Source organism: Triticum urartu, chromosome 4A, assembly GCF_056163025.1.
Source record: "Triticum urartu cultivar PI428250 chromosome 4A, HENAU_Tu73, whole genome shotgun sequence".
In the NCBI taxonomy this organism is placed as follows: Eukaryota; Viridiplantae; Streptophyta; class Magnoliopsida; order Poales; family Poaceae; genus Triticum; species Triticum urartu.
The window spans coordinates 151,572,572-151,588,381 of NC_141876.1; the positions used below are offsets into that span (position 1 = coordinate 151,572,572).

The 15,810-nt window shown below is 47.6% G+C and overlaps 1 pseudogene; it reads left to right on the forward strand.

Moving 5' to 3' along the window:
• Nucleotides 1-3,222: 3,222 nt before the first annotated feature.
• Nucleotides 3,223-6,807, forward strand: LOC147975200 (uncharacterized; annotated as a pseudogene).
• The last annotated feature ends 9,003 nt before the right edge of the window (nucleotides 6,808-15,810 follow it).

Below are 15,810 nucleotides of genomic sequence, written 5' to 3' on the forward strand. Positions count from 1 at the left end.
ATTTTTTTCTTAATCTCGGGTCACTATGGCTTAATCTCGAGTCAATATGCTTAATCTCAAGTCAAATTGCACTCTGTGGTCAAACTTCCCGAAAGGTCACCGATCCTCACACTACTCCAACCCAAGCACGCTTAACTTCATAGTTCTATCCAACCCCAGCACCACCTCACTTCACAGGCACTTGTTGATATATCTATCATATCAATCCTATTAAACCTTGCTGATGTCTAGGACTTTGTTCATGTTCATGAGTATGATGAAATTTTGAAAAAATATTTCAAACTTCCCGATCATATTACGTATCATATTTTGAAAAATAATTCAAAGTTTTTTTCAAAACCATTTTTTTCTGTTACTAGTGGCGCACCTAGCATATGGTGCGCCACTAGTAAATTTGAAATTTTTTGATTTTTTTGCCTCTAGATCTTAGAAGCCCCGTAACTTTTTTTCTGTTAGGTTTTTGGGGATTTTGAAAATGTTTAACAGCATTCCCCCAGTTAAATTCGGATGTAACTTTTCGAGTAGATGATTTTTCATATAAAAAACTTTTTCATCCGAGTTCGTACGCAAAAGTTATGCCCATTTTACAAATTCTCGAGAGATTTCGCAAATAAAGTCGAAATTCATATTTGTAAATTTTCACAACAACTAGACCACATATCACATGGGAAACTTATTTTCTTTTATTTTTTTGACATTTCCATCATTTTTTTTATTTTTTTAAAAAAACTGAAAAGACGGTCCACGGGGGGGGGGGGGGGGTGCATTCGGTGGAAGTGCTGGCCAAGTTACTAATGGCGCACCGTGGGAGTGGTGCGCCATTACTAGTTCAACTAGTAATGGCGCACCACTCCCACGGTGCGCCATTAGTAGTTTTGAAAAAAAATTAAAAAAAATTGTTACTAATGGCGCACCGTGGATGTGGTGCGCCATTAGTATTTGGACACTAATGGCGCACCAACACATGGTGCGCCATTAGTATATACTAATGGCACACCACATGTCTGGTGCGCCATTAGTGTCATTTCCATCTATATCCCTTTTCCTAGTAGTGATGTCAGTTCTTTATGACTAATGTTGATTCCATGCATTACACGCACTCTCACCCTTCCACCATTGCTAGCCTCTCTAGTAGCGCGCAACTTTCACCGGTACCATAAACCCACCATATACCTTCCTCAAAACAGCCACCATACCTACCTATTATGTCATTTCCATAGCCATTCCGAGATATATTGCCATGCAACTTACCACCGTTCCATTTGTTATGACACATTACATCATTGTCATATTGCTTTGCATGATCATGTAGTTGACATCGTATTTGTGGTAAAGCCACCATTCATAATTTTTTCATACATGTCACTCTTGATTCATTGCACATCCCGGTACACTGCCGGAGGCATTCACATAGAGTCATATTTTGTTTTAGTATCGAGTTGTAATTTTTGAGTTGTAAGTAAATAAAAGTGTGATGATCATCATTATTAGAGCATTGTCCCAAGTGAGGAAAGGATGATGGAGAGTATGATTCCCCCACAAGTCGGGATGAGACTCCAGACGAAAAAAAGAGAAAAAAAGAGGCCATAAAAAAGAGAAGGCCCAAATAAAAAAAGAAAAAAATGAGAGAAAAGGAGAGAAGGGACAATGCTACTATCCTTTTACCACACTTGTGCTTCAAAGTAGCACCATGATCTTCATGATAGAGAGTCTCCTATTTTGTCACCTTCATATACTAGTGGGAACGTTACATTATAGAACTTGCCTTGTATATTCCAATGATGGGCTTCCTCAAACTGCCCTAGGTCTTCGTGAGCAAGCAAGTTGGATGCACACCCACTTAGTTTCTTTTGTTGAGCTTTCATACACTTATAGCTCCAATGCATCCGTTGCATGGCAGTCCCTACTCACTCACATATTGATGGGCATCTCCATAGCCCGTTGATACGCCTAGTTGATGTGAGACTATCTTCTCCCTTTTTGTCTTCTCCACAACCACCATTCTATTCCACATATAGTGCTACGTCCATGGCTCACGCCCATATATTGCGTGAAGATTGAAAAAGTTTGAGAACATCAAAAGTATGAAACAATTTCTTGGCTTGTCATCGGGGTTGTGCATGATTTAAATACTATGTGTGGTGAAGATAGAGCATAGCCAGACTATATGATTTTGTAGGGATAACTTTCTTTGGCCATGTTATTTTGAGAAGACATGATTGCTTTGTTAGTATGCTTTTAGTATTATTATTTTTATGTCAATATTAAACTTTTGTCTTGAATCTTTCGGATCTGAACATTCATGCCACAATAAATAAAATTACATTGAGAATTATGCTAGGTAGCATTCCACATCAAAATTTCTGTTTTTATCATTTACCTACTCGAGGATGAGCAGGAATTAAGCTTGGGGATGCTTGATATGTCTCCAACGTATCTATAATTTTTGATAGTTCCATGTTATTATATTATCTGTTTGGATGTTAATGGGCTTATTTATACACTTTTATATTATTTTGGGACTAACATACTAACCCAAGGCCCAGTGCAAATTGCTATTTTTTCCTATTTCAGTATTTCGCAGAAAAGGAAAATCAAACGGAATGAAACCTTCGGGAGAGTTATTTTTGGAACAAATGTAATCCAGAGGACTTGGAGTAGACGTCAAGAAAGAAACGAGGTGGCCACGAGGCAGGTGAGGGAGTCCTGGACAAAGGGGTCCTCGGGCGTCCGGCCTGTTATCTATGGGCCGGACTGATGGGCTGTGAAGACATGAAGGCCGAAGACTGCACCATTTCCGTATTGGACTCTACTTGGCGTGGAAGGCAAGCTTGGCGACCGAAGATTCCTTCTTATGTAACCGACTCCATGTAAACCCTAGAGCCCCTCGGTGTTTATATAAACCGAAGGGGATAGTCCGGAAAGGACAACACATATACTCATTACCATACCCATATAGGCTAGACTTCTAGGGTTTAGCCATTACGATCTCGTAGTAGATCAACTCTTGTAATAGTCATATTCATCAATATCAATCAAGCAGGACGTAGGTTTTACCTCCATAGAGAGGGCCCGAACCTGGGTAAACATCGTGTCCCCCGTCTCCTGTTACCATCGATCCTAGACGCACAGTTCGGGACCCCCTACCCGAGATCCCCCGATTTTGACACCAACATTGGTGCTTTCATTGAGTGTTCCACTGTGTCGTCGACAAAAGGTTCGATGGCCCCCTCAATTGTCAATAATGACGCTGCCCGAGGAGGAACCTTCCTCCCCGAACAGATCCTCGTATTCGGCAGCTTTGTACTGCAGGCCAACTCACTTGGCCATCTGGAGCAGATCGATAGCTACGCCCCTGGCCACCAGGTCGGATTCGGAAGCTTGAACTACACCATAGATATTCGTGGAGACTTGATCTTCGAGGGACTTGACCCCACGGAGATCGCTCCCCCTCATCCCGATGAACATGACTTAAATGTGTCATCGGATCACACCCATGAGATGGTTCCTGCGGCTGCAACGACCTTAGAGCCAAAGCAGATCGAGCCATCCGAGGCCTCAGAGTCCGCGGCGTTGGAGCCGCATGTGGACTCGACGCCCTGCGATATTCGCTTTAACAAAACTTTGGACTCATCTCCGTCTATAAGTTCCGGACTAGGTACACCCGCGGACACCGAGCTAGATCGGTTATCGATCTTCGAGTTCGGCGCCGCTAACGTGTTCCAGCACTCGCCTTTTGGTGACGTTCTAAAATCTTTAAAAAATTGTCCTTGCAAAAGGACTCACAGCCAAACTATGTCCGGTTCGAGCTAGAGACGGATGATGAGGAATTTCGCTTCCCACCCGCCACCCACTTCATAGCCACCGTCGATGACTTAACTGACGTGCTCGACTATGGATCTGAAGACATCGACGGTATTGACGATGATGCCGACAAGGAGCAAGGCCAAGACCCGCCATTTACTGGACGTTGGACGGCCACCTCTTCATACGACGTGTACATGGTTGATACACCTAAAGGATCTGGCAACGACAAAGAAGAGCCGGATGCGAACAAAACCTCCAAGACACAGTCCAAGCGCCGGCGGCCCAAACGCCGCTCCAAGCCCCGCCGCTCAAAGGATGACACACTGGCACCGGAGAAAATAGTACTCTGGGCGATGCCGAAAACAATGAACACCCCGCCGGGGCTACATCCGAACAGGAACACGACAACAGGCAAGACAACCCTGACGAACAGGCCATAGAAGATGACCCGGAGGATGATAGTTACCGTCCGCCCTTCGAGGAGGAGAGAAGCCTTGGCAACGAAGACTTCATCGTGCCTGACGATCCCCTCGAGCAGGAGCGCTTCAAGCTTCAGCTCATAGCCAATGCAAGGAGCCTGAAAAAGAAACAACAACAGCTTCAAGCTGAACAAGACCTGCTCGTCGACAGATGGACTGATGTCCTGACAGCCGAGGAATACGGCCTGAACCGCCCAGCCAAGAGCTACCCGAAACGCAGACTGCTACCTCAATTTGATGAGGAGGCGCCGGAGCATATATCTCCCTCGCGTAATGCGGATCGACCACCACGTGGTCGGGATAGGGCGGCAGAACGGCCACCCCGCGGTCGAGATAAAGCGGCAAGTCAGGCCGAACAGCAGACCATCCCACCACCCCATCAAAATAGGGACGGAAGAGTCCGGGGCCATACGTACAACCTCCGATAGACCCTGGATAGTAGAGCAGGACACACAATATCGATCTACAGATCACGAGGACGTGCCTCGAGGCGCGATGACGGCTACTTATTCGGACGTGACAAACCTAACCACGCTAGAGCTGAATGCGGCAAACGGACTCCTTCAGAGCTCCGCCACAATGCGGCCCGATATAGAGGCGCCGCACACCCGCTCTGCTTCACAGATGAAGTACTGGATCATGAATTCCCCGAGGGGTTCAAGCCCATCGATATCGAATCATACGACGGCACAACCGATCCTGCAGTATGGATCGAGGATTTCATTCTCCACATCCACATGGCCTAAGGAGACGACCTCCATGCCATCAAATACATCCCATTAAAACTCAAAGGACAAGCTCGGCACTAGTTAAATAGCCTGCCTGAGAACTCAATCGGCAGCTGGCAGGACTTGGAAGAGGCTTTCCTCGACAACTTCCAAGGAACTTATGTCCAGCCACCAGATGCCGATGACCTAAGCCACATAGTTCAACAACCCGGAGAATCGGCCAGAAAATTCCGGACTAGGTTCCTAACCAAAAAGAACCAGATCGTCGACTGTCCGGACGCCGAGGCCCTAGCAGCCTTCAAACACAGCATCCGTGATGAATGGCTAGCACGCCATCTCGGAGAAGAAAAGCCGAAGTCAATGGCAGCCCTTATGTAACTCATGACCCGCTTTTGCGCAGGAGAGGACAGCTGGTTGGCTCGTAGCAAAAACATAGCCAGCAAGGCAGGCCCTACAGAGGCCAAGAACAGCACCAGCAAGCTCCGCCGCAATAGACAGAAACGCAGAAGCAATGGCGACAACGCTGAGGACACCATAGTCAACGCCGGATTCAGCGGCTCCAAGTCCGGCCAACGGAAGAAACCCTACAAAAGAAACAACGAAGGACCTTCCAGCCTGGACCGCATACTTGACTGTCCGTGCCAAATTCACGGCACCCTGGATAAGCAGGCCAATCATACCAACAGGGATTGTTGGGTATTCAAGTAGGCTGGCAAGTTAAATGCCGAAAACAAAGAAAAGGTATCACAAAGTGAGGACGAGGATGAAGAGCCCCGGCAGCCAAACACCGGGGGACAGAAGAACCCCCCCCCCCCCAAGTCAAAATGGTGAACATGATATACGCCACGCACATCCCCAGAAAGGAGCGCAAACGAGCACTCAGGGACGTTTACGCGGTAGAGCCAGTCGCCCCAAAGTTCAACCCATAGTCGTCATTTCCGATCACCTTCGATCGATGAGATCATCCGACCAGTATCCTCCATGGCGGTTTGGCAGCACTGGTCCTTGCCCCAATCATCGACAGATTCCACCTAACAAGAGTCCTGATGGATGGTGGAAGCTGCCTCAACCTCCTGTACCAGGATACTGTACGGAAGATGGGCATTAATCCCTCACGAATCAAACCCACAAAGACTACCTTTAAAGGAGTCATGCCAGGTGTAGAGGACCGCTGTACGGGCTCAATCACGCTGGAGGTGGTCTTTGGTTCTCCGGACAACTTCCGAAGCGAAGAGTTAATCTTCGATATCGTCCCCTTCCGCAGCGGCTACCACGCACTGCTCGGACGAACCGCGTTTGCTAGATTTAACACAGTGCCACACTATGCTTATCTCGAGCTCAAGATACCCGGTCCATGCGGCGTCATAACAGTCAATGGCAATAGAGAACGCTCCCTCCGAACAGAGGAGTAGACCGCCGCCCTAGCAGCTGAAGCACAGAGCGGCCTTCTCAAGCAGCATTACAATCCAGCTGCCAAGCCCTTGGACACCATCAAGAGGGTCCGGACTACACTGCAACAGGACAGCGCGGCTCGTCAAGAGCTCGATTAGCAATTCGGCCTCCGTCACATCCCCAATGAGGTAGTGGCATTCGCACCACGCGTACACAATCACGCACTCAAAATTCCATGGACATCGACGGAGGCACGAGATAACTTGGGGTCTACAATTCGGCCAGGCCGATCCCGGACACACATACTTTTACTTCTTTTTCTTGTTTCAGGCACCCTTTTCCGCGGGCCAGATGTCAAGTCCTTTAGAAGGACTGAAATACAATGGAGGCAAGCAACATAGGTGTGTAGGGTAACCTTTATACGTTCTTTGACGGTATTCATACTTATTTCTCAGGACCCGCACGGTGCGCCCTATTGATTCCGGCATGTTAAACGGTCGGATACTTCTCACACCATCTGTACAAGATACACCTTGACGTATCAATACAGTTATAATAAAAATGGTTCGTGGCCCAGTTCCTGGGGTTTTTGCTTCTTACCTCGTTTTACTTTGATCTGCCTATTTGCTGAATCGACACTCTTTTACGTTTCATATTCGCCAGGGGCTACCCATCGCCCCACAATACGGAAGCACAGTCCGAACACTTCTTATATAAGTTCGGCACCCTGAATTTAGCATTATATGCATTGGCTCCGAATCATGTCTTTGGTCAATAGTTGGGTTGCCTGGCTCTTGTGCTTGCTACCCTATGTTCCGCTCCATCGGCTAGGGTAGTAAAGGGAGAACTACTGCGATTGTGCCCTGGCTTTGACTAGACGAGCACCTCAGTAGAGAAAGCTGAAAACTGACTGTCATGATGTGGCGAGAGCCGGTCAGCTACTCAAGGGTTACAAATCATTGGAGATTTTTTCCGCGTTACGCGAGAGATCGACACTTCCCGATCAGATGCTGATAGTACTCTAGCTTAAACCAGGGGATGCGCACATGCTTTATTATAAAACTCCTATGGCTAAGTGAGGGCGTTAAAGCCATAAAGTCTGATTGCCTTGTTCGTTGCGCTAAACAACTCCTTCAAAGGACCATATAATTGGATCAAGATTGTTTAGATTCCATCGCGAACACCTCCGTACTGTCTACGTGAGGGAAGAAGCCGACGACTGGCCAACCCTCAGATTACACAAAACACGGCCGCACAGGAGGAAACAATTCAAAGCATAATAAAATTACTTTGCAAAAACTGGCTTTGTTCACATGATACAAAGGCAACATGAATACATTTAATCAAATACAATGTCCCGCGAGCATTGCGCCGCCACAAGTCGAGACCCTTATACAACATCCTCGAAATATCGCTCGGGTGTGCGGTGCTCCTTGCCCTCCGGCGGCCCGCTGGCGACTTCAACAGCGTTCATCTTGGCCCACCACATCTTGCAGCGAGCGAAAGCCAGACGGGCACCTTCAATATAGACAGAGCGCTTGATAATGTCCAGACGAGGACAGGCATTCACCATCCGCCTCACGAGTCCGAAGTAGCTACTAGGCATAGCTTCGGCTGGCCACTGCCAGATTATCAAATCCTTAACGGCTAGTTCGGCCACCCTATGCAGCTCCACCAGCTGTTTCAGCTGATCGGTGAAGGATACGGGATGCTCTGGCACCACATACTGCGACCAGAAGAGCCTCTCCGAAGAACCCCATCCTTCGGCTCGATAGAACTCCATGGAGTCTGATACACTGTGTGGCAAATTCGCAAAAGCACCTGGGGAACTCCGAACCCGGGTTAGTAAAAGGTACTTGCTTTGCATCTTAAATGCCTTAACCGTCATGATCTTCTTGGCCTCCTGGATCTCCTGGAGGGCGGCCTGGGCCTCATTCCATGCGGTCTCCGCGCTCTAACGAGCCTTGGAGAGTTCGGTCCCTCGAACCGACGCATCATGCTCCAAGGCCTCACATTTTTTCACCGCATCCTGGAGCTCCTGGTGGACTTTTTTGACCCGGGCATTTAGCTTCTTACGGGCGGCTTGCTCATGGACAACCTGCTCCTCGGCCTCGCCCAGGGCCTTCCTCAGGGCCTCATCCTCGGTCACGGCTTCTGCACATATCACAATACCGCTGTCAATATACAGTGCTTATCCTTTCCCGGACATATAGCAAGTCGTTCCTCACCTAGCCTCTCCTGGAGCCGAACCGTAACCTCGCCGAGCTCGTTCTCGGTCCGCTCCAGCCTCTGCTTCAGCTCAGAGACCTCGGCAGCATGCGAGGTCGCGGCCAATAGGGACGCCTGCTTATCGATAGATATTCAGTCAGCCTCTTATAATTAAGGATTGATCCCCTGTCCGATTCTCCTCGCCGAACACCGGACAACGTCTCAGGGGCTATGGACTATAGGGGGTTTCTCCCTTTCTTACCTCGAAACCTGTTAACAGGCTACTTCAGGCATCATTTAGTCCGCTCTTGGTGGACTGAACCTTCTCGATCACCGCACCCATAAGGATACGGTGCTCGTCCACGACGGAGGCGCTTCGTAGCGCCCCCGTCAAGTCATCTAGCGCCCCTGGATGGACAGGAGCCACCGGTGGAGGCGACGCACCCCATCCTTCAAAGGGGGCTGCTCGCCCGACTCCGGAGCCATATTGGTCTCCGGAATAATATTCGACTGAGGGCTGAACTGGATACGGCCCTCTCTGCCAGTCTCCATGGGGATTGACTCCCCCATGTGTCCGGCAGTGGAGGTCCCGCCTTGTGGCGCCTCCCGGACAACGTCCTGGGCTCCTCCCCTCGGAGCGGCCCTCCGGGATAACACTTCGGTGTCATCCCTGGCCCCGGGGGAGTAAGCGGGCGGTGGCGACATGCTCGCCATCTTCGACGGAGCCAACGAACCTCCCGATGAGGATCGCTGGATAAGGTCACGGGCCAGACTGCAATAGTGTGGATTAACCATGTTAGACTAATAAAAAGAAAGGGCTGGATGTGCGCATGAATAAGCCATGTCACTTACGATGCGGCCTGGGTCCTAGTACGGGGGTGACGTTCCGCACTACTGTCAATGTCCCATGCGGTGTCGACCGCTGGGGCGCCCTTCCCCTTTTTGGGTGCTTTCGCCTCCAGATGTGCCGAGGCTACCCTCCTCTTCTTCTTCTCCTCAGGAGGAGGGTTGTTTTCCTCCTCCTCCTCCTCCTCCTCTTCCTCGTCGTTGTCCTCAGGGACGGAGGAATGGGCCTCGTCGTCTTCGGACGTCGCGTCCGAAGCGCCCTTGCGACGGGGGACACTCTTGGCCCCCTTGGCTTTCTTCTTGGCCTTCTTCTCCGGCGCCGTATAGGGCGCTGGTACCAGCATCTTCGCCAAGCGTGGGATGACTGGTTCTTCGGGCAACAGAGCTGGACACTGGATCCGCTTTGCCCTCTCCACCCAGTCCTAACAAAGTAATACTAAGATCTCAGACATCATCCTCGAAACATTTAAGTTGGGAGTACGTCAAAGGTAACATAACTCGCTGGCGGGGCGGTTGCAATTGTGACCACGGTCTGAGTCCATGGCCGGTGGCTTCTCGTTGCCCTTAAAGAGCAACTTCGAGGCCCCTTCATGAGAAGTATCGAAGAGCCTTTTCAGGGTCTGGTGCTTCTTCGAATTGAACTCCCATAAAGGGCGGCTTCGGCGCTGACACGGAAGAATCCGATGGATTAGCATCACCTGGATAATGTCAGTGAGCTTGATGTCCTTGGTCACCATGCTTTGAACATGCGTCTACAGTGCTATCAGCTCGTCAGGTGAACACCAGTCCGGACTCTTCTCGACCCAGGAGGTGAGTCGCATCGAGCACTAGAGCGGAATTCGGCAGCTGCGGCCCAGGTGGTGCGGCAAGGTTCTATAATGTAGAACCACTGCTTCTGCCATTCCTTTACTGTCTCCACAAAGGTGCCTTTGGGCCAGGAGACGTTGGATAGTTTGCTCACCATGGCCCCTTCATACTCCGCATGTTGGCCATCCACCACCTTCGGCTTCACGTTGAAGACTTTGAGACACCGCCCGAAGTGGGGATCGGCGCGGAGGAAGGCCTCGCACACGACGATGAACGCCGAGATGTTGAGGAAGGAATTCGGGGACGGATCATGGAAATCTATCCCGTAGTAGTACATCAGCCCGCGGACGAAAGGGTGGAGTGGAAACCCTAGCCCGCGAGAGAAATGGGGGATGAATACCACCCTCTCTTTGGGCTCCGACGTGGTGACAACTTGTCCCTCGGCTGGTAGACGATGGGCGATCTCCTTCGCCAAATATCCGGCCGCCCGGAGCTTAGTAATGTCCTCCTCCTTGACGGAGGAGACCATCCACTTGCCCTGACCACCAGATCCGGACATGGTTGCTTGAGTGGAAAGGAGATGAGAGCTTGGGCGTTGGAGCTTGAGATCGGAAAGGCGGAGACAGAGAGAGAGAGAGAGAGAGAGAGAGAGAGAGCATGAGGAGAGGAAGAGGGAATCCTTATCCCCTTAAAAAGGCAGCAAATATTAAACGCCTCCTCACTCGCCTTAGGATTCGCCTGTTCCCTAGGGATGTATAAATGGCATGGTTGAGTTACCCATGCCCGCATTGATGAGAATCCCGCAATAAGGGAACATGATCTCTGTTTTGACAAGACGTGCCAGTAGTAACCACGCCTCATAGCATGGATTGGCTGAAGAAAAACGGTTCGAAATTATAACCGGACAGACACTATGTCGTGTTGGGAAAAAGCTGTCAACAGATTAGATTCGTGCAAATATTATACTCTCTCTGCGGTTGTGTGTGTGACAGGTCCGGATACTATCATTGCATCCGAAGACTATCTTGGAGTTCGGAGAAAGGGGAACCTGCCTTGCAATTCCGAAGACAATCTGCACGCCGGACTCCTCGTCATTGAAAGCCAGGTTCAGGGGCTACTGAGGGAGTCCTGGACTAAGGGGTCCTCAGGCGTCCGACCTGTTATCTACGGGCCGGACTGATGGCCTGTGAAGACATGAAGGTCGAAGACTGCACCGTGTCCGGATTGGACTCTACTTGGCGTGGAAGGCAAGCTTGGCGACCGAAGATTCCTTCTTATTTAACTGACTCCATGTAAACCCTAGATCCCCTTGGTGTCTATATAAACCGAAGGGGATAGTCTGGAAAGGACAACACATATAGGCTAGACTTCTAGGGTTTAGCCATTATGATCTCGTGGTAGATCAACTCTTGTAATGCTCATATTCATCAATATCAATCAAACAGGACATAGGGTTTTACCTCCATAGAGAGGGCCCAAACCTCCGTAAACATCGTGTCCCCCGTCTCCTGTTACCATTGATCCTAGACACACAATTCGGGACCCCCTACCCGAGATCCGCCGGTTTTGACACCGACAGCAGGAGGGCGCGCCTGCTCCCCTGGGCGCACCCCCACCCTCGTGGGCCCCTCGCAGCTCCACCAACCTACTTCTTTGTCCTATATATATATATATATTCATATACCCCAAAAACATCCATGAGCACCACAAAACCCTATTTCCACCGCCGCAACCTTCTGTACCCAAGAGATCCCATCTTGGGGCCTTTTCCGGAGCTCCGCCGGAGGGGGAATCGATCACGGAGGGCTTCTACATCAACACCATAGCCTCTCCGATGATGTGTGAGTAGTTTACCACAGACCTTCGGGTCCATAGTGATTAGCTGGATGGCTTCTTCTCTCTCTTTGGATCTCAATACAATGTTCTCCTCGATCTTCTTGGAGATCTATTCGATGTAACTCTTTTTGCGATGTGTTTGTCGAGATCCGATGAATTGTGGGTTTATGTTCAAGTTTATCTATGCACAATATTTGATTCTTCTTTGAAATCTTTTATGTATGATTGGTTATCTTTGCAAGTCTCTTTGAATTATCAATTTGGTTTGGCCTACTAGATTGATATTTCTTGCCATGGGAGAAGTGCTTAGCTTCGGGTTCAAGCTTGCAGTGTCCATTCCCAGTGACAGCAGGGGCAGCAAGGCACGTATTGTATTGTTGCCATCAAGGATAAAAATATGGGGTTTATATCATATTGCTTGAGTTTATCCCTCTACATCATGTCATCTTGCCTAATGTGTTACTCTATTCTTATGAACTTAATACTCTAGATGCATGCTGGATAGCGGTCGATGTGTGGATTAATAGTAGTACATGGAGAATCGTTTCGGTCTACTTGTCGCGGACGTGATGCCTATATACATGATCATGCCTAGATATTCTCATAATTATGCACTTTTCTATCAATTGCTCGACAGTAATGTGTTCACCCACCGTAATACTTATGATATCTTGAGAGAAGCCACTAGTGAAACCAATGGCCCCCGGGTCTATCTTTTATCATATAAGTTTCCCATCTATTTTATTTTGCAATCTATACTTTCAAGCTATATCATAAAAATACCAAAAATATTTATCTTATTATTATTATCTCTATTAGATCTCACTCTCGTAAGTGACCGTGAAGGGATTGACAACCCCTTTATCGCGTTGGTTGTGAGGTTCTTATTTGTTTGTGTAGGTACGAGGGACTTGCGTGTAGTCTCCTACTTGATTGATACCTTGGTTCTCAAAAACTGAGGGAAATACTTATGCTACTTTGATGCATCACCCTTTACACTTCAAGGGAAAACCAACACGGTGCTCAAGAGGTAGCAGTGGGCACCCTGTAGATACACACCCGAGCGGCGTACATGCATTTTCGAAACTAAATTAGGAACATTTAGCTGACCAATTAAATGACTCTGTTTTAATAATATAAGATTCGTATTTGAACAACTAAGCTTGTTTATCTTGATGGGTGGAGCAGTGCTATTATGACACAAAGAACGTATGCTGATCACATAGTGATCATAAAAGGGGGAAACCCTAAGCTTTTTTTGAGCAAAAGATGGTTTCCCCTTTGATTTCAATTAAAGAAACCACCACGGAACCAACATGATCAATTAATCCCTAAGCATGATCATTTAAACCCTATGATGATTCTGGCATGGCAGATTTAAAGCTCCAAACTGCAGAAATGCTATTTAGCATCCATTGTTTGCTTCGATCTAAGAACTAAATTCTAAGAGCTGAAAAGAAAGTATAGTAACCAAGTTATGATCTATTTTCTAGTTGAGATCAAAAAGTTGAGCCGATATGAAGTACCACCTCTCTTGCGGCGCCATATAGGGATCGCGGGTGCGATGGCTGTCAGTGGCGTTGAAGTAGATCTGGATGGTAGACGGGTGCATCGGGGGATAAGTTCCATTGCGGTGGACGAGAAGGTCATGTGAGCGGCCCCAACAAAGAGGACGACGGTGCCGATGAAGCGAGAGGACGCGATGCAAGGCTCCTGGTCCGTCGCCATGGATGAGAAACGTCCATCTCTTGTAGTGGATGACACGGTCTTGGTAGGCGCTCCAGCATGGTGGGGACGGTGGCGATGGATGGGGTGGAGGACGACGACGATGCATGGGGTGGCGGACGAAGGAGGCTGGTGTGGGGATGGTGTTCTAGCGCGGGCGGTGTATTATTGGTAAAATGGAGGAAGAGGTACGGGGAACCATGTTTTTGGTACGTCCCTGTCTGAAATATGGGAAAGTTACAAACTTAGCCCCCGTTTAAAATTTGGACGTCTCATCGGTTAGGGATAGGACGGTAATCTCGCATGTCCCCAATATTTGCACAGAGCGATTTGGGCAAGGAGAGGGTGTTTTGGCACCCATGGTTGACGCCCATGGTGTATGAACGGGTATGATAGGTAGGGCGGTTGTGTCACGTCTAAGTGAAGTTACAAACCCGCCCCTATTGAAAATATTTACCTACATCAATTTCAGCCGAGTCGAGTTTGTTTTTCCGCCCAAGGTGTATGAATGGGGAAATGGAGGGAGAGACAGATGTCTTTCATACGAACTTGAATCAAGTGCGTTTTGCCAGCCATGTTTGGCGCGCACCATGTCGGAATGGGCTCATAGGCGGTCGTGTCATGTCTAATTGAAGTTACCGACGTACCCCTATTGAGAGCAGTGGAAATCAGGTCAATGGATTGTCCGTGTAAGGGGTAGATAGTAATTTCCATCTCCCAAACACTGGCTTCGGGCAACCGACGTGGGAGTGGACATTTTGCCGCTTCTTTTGAATTTTGGGACAATAAGCATCCATGTTTACCTTGGCAACTAAATTCGAATCCATTTTGTATTCCTATATGAATATTTATAAATCATTCTATGTGTTTTTATATATCTTCGAAAGCACAACAAAGATGTATTCCATTGTCATACATGAATATGATATACAAATGCCAATACTCGAATTCAGAAGCTAGAATACAGTTTAAGATGAATTCGAATATTTGAAACCACTTTATGTCCAACTCAAGTGTCACATGTAGCATAATTTGTACTCCCATTTAGATATTTACACAAGCAATGTATCAAGTTCAAATACCGAGTCAATCAACCAATAATGTACAAAACTAACAGACATATAAACACTTATATAGTATATGGATCAATAATATCAACTAACATACATAAGCGAGGCTGCTGTACTTTTTTCTGCAGAAGAGCATCCTTTTTTAGCGAAGCTAGTTCATCATATTGGCCCTTTCACATGCGTGACACTTAAGGACCATCTATAGTACAATTATTGTTGAATGCACATCCAGCCCGATTGTCATATTTGTAGGTCTGGCACAACAATCAAAATGAAATGTCTCAAAGTCTTATAAATTAATACAGACTTGTGCTAAAAAATTACAAACCAAAAAACAAAAACAATTATTACATGATCTCTAAAACAAATGGTTTGATCGATTTGATGAACAAACAACACAAAGGTTATTCAATGATGGAGAGAACATTTCACCTATGATTTACCAAGCGGGAGTTTAATTTCCTTTTTCCTTCAGGACCTTAACAATGTGGTCAGTCTCAGCTTGCTACATTTTGAAATCCACCAAATATTTCATGGTTGTCTTGAGTACTGCTTGTGATTGTGCTATTTGCTTCCTCAACATGTGAACTTCATCTCTAAGTGCAGAAGCAGAATCTCTTTCTACCAATAGTTTAGCCTCTAGAGCATCAACAGTTGGCAATTCATGATGCATGATTGGGCCGGTGCCACTACTGTGGAATGATACAACGTCCATGGGGACCTCGCTCTTTGATCTCGGGCTAACATTTTTTGGCATTAAAATTCTGATTTGATTCCAAAAAGTTGAAGTTAGCAAAACATCTCAACTAGGATTTATAATAGCAAACCAGTTAAACAAACAAGGAACTAAATAGTTTCAATTAGATCCTGAAAAGTAGTTATTAACATCATTGTAACCGGTTGCAGCAGCAA